Source organism: Medicago truncatula, chromosome 2 (genome assembly GCF_003473485.1).
Source record: "Medicago truncatula cultivar Jemalong A17 chromosome 2, MtrunA17r5.0-ANR, whole genome shotgun sequence".
Lineage (NCBI taxonomy): Eukaryota > Viridiplantae > Streptophyta > Magnoliopsida > Fabales > Fabaceae > Medicago > Medicago truncatula.
The window spans coordinates 46,070,898-46,072,356 of NC_053043.1; the positions used below are offsets into that span (position 1 = coordinate 46,070,898).

A 1,459-nucleotide genomic window follows, 5' to 3' on the forward strand; every position below is an offset into this window, starting at 1 on the left:
TTTCATAGTTATATTTGACTGTTAGACTTTTCGTGTTCTACAACGGCACTTCTTATGCAAGATATAATGTTTCATTGTTTGTAATAATATATTTCATTTTGTTTTGATTCAATGATTTTCTATTTATATATATTATTAAGGTTTAATATATTTAAAGTCCTTAAAAAAGTTCATTGTTCATTTTTAAAAGCAGCAATATTATAGATTAAAAAAAGACAGTAAAAAGACAAACATCACATATTTACATTATTGAATGTATAATAAATGGCTCGTGGACAGAACAAGAGAGACGTCACCACCACAAAACAACAACAATAACAAAAGGAGTGTTGTCCTTTACAAAGTACTATTGTTGCAAAGAAAGAAATTAACCAAAAATAATGCAATCCATGTTAAACATTCGTCATGGTCTTCCTCTTTGTCTTTCAGGGATCATGCACCCTCTTCCTCTTTCTCATGAGTAACTATAACCTCTTATTTCACTATTTTGTTTTCACTTTCTTTCTTTAAAATATTATTATATAGTTGTGTTTTGTTGTTGTTGATGGGTGTAGGATGGTAGATCATGATCGTAGGAGAAAGAGCATGATGATGATGAGGAAGCAAAGATCAGTTGGAAGAGAATACTTTGATGGAGATCTGAATGATATCTTGTATGATCTCATTCTCTACCACACTTTAACAGCAAAAGCTGCTTAGCTAATTATATTACTTTATTTATTTCTTCATCAAAATTTCACTACTTTGTGTGTGTTTGTGGACTTGTTGTGATTGTATTTATTCACATTTCTAGTTGTATGAATTATGATCCTTTAAATTATTTATTTATTATTATTATTATCAATTTTATTTTTGTGAACTTGAAATCCAAATGTTATTCAAATTCTTTTTATTTTGAAATTCGATTTTTTTTTTGTTTCCCTATATTAGGGATAATAAGGTAGATTTAGATACTCACATGAGGATAATACACTGAAGAATGAATATGCGTTGGTCAAGGTTTTGTTTGGATCAATTAAATATGATGAAATAAATTTCGATTATATTGTTTGGATTTTTAAAAATGATGATGAGATCTATTTTATCCTGTGTCACTGTTTTCTCATACTTTTCTTTTTCCTAATTTGGCCGATACACAATAAAATGGAACCTCTTAATTAGTTTTTCTTGGTTATAGCCTCTTAATGGTTTTTTTTCTGGATTACCCTCTCTTATTTAGAGGGTATTTTATTCTCTCATGATATCAACCAATCAAAATGTAATATACATTGACAACATTAAATGTCATAAATGAGTCAATTTTTTTTCTAAAAAAAGAATCAATTATAATCATAAAATAACTTTTAATACTTTTAATTTTTATTTAATTATAGACATGATTACATTAGAGATCTTTTATCTTATTTATTTTTTTCCGCTTAGGTCTTTTATCTCTTATAAAAGCACATATACATCCCTT

At 27.1% G+C, this 1,459-nt stretch overlaps 1 long non-coding RNA gene across 1 annotated transcript; it reads left to right on the forward strand.

Annotated features, from left to right (window-relative positions):
• The first annotated feature begins 264 nt into the window (after positions 1 to 264).
• On the forward strand, positions 265 to 837 carry LOC11418062 (uncharacterized). The gene is made up of 2 exons (XR_003009611.2): positions 265 to 460; positions 555 to 837. It is a non-coding gene; the product is annotated as an uncharacterized lncRNA (long non-coding RNA).
• The last annotated feature ends 622 nt before the right edge of the window (positions 838 to 1,459 follow it).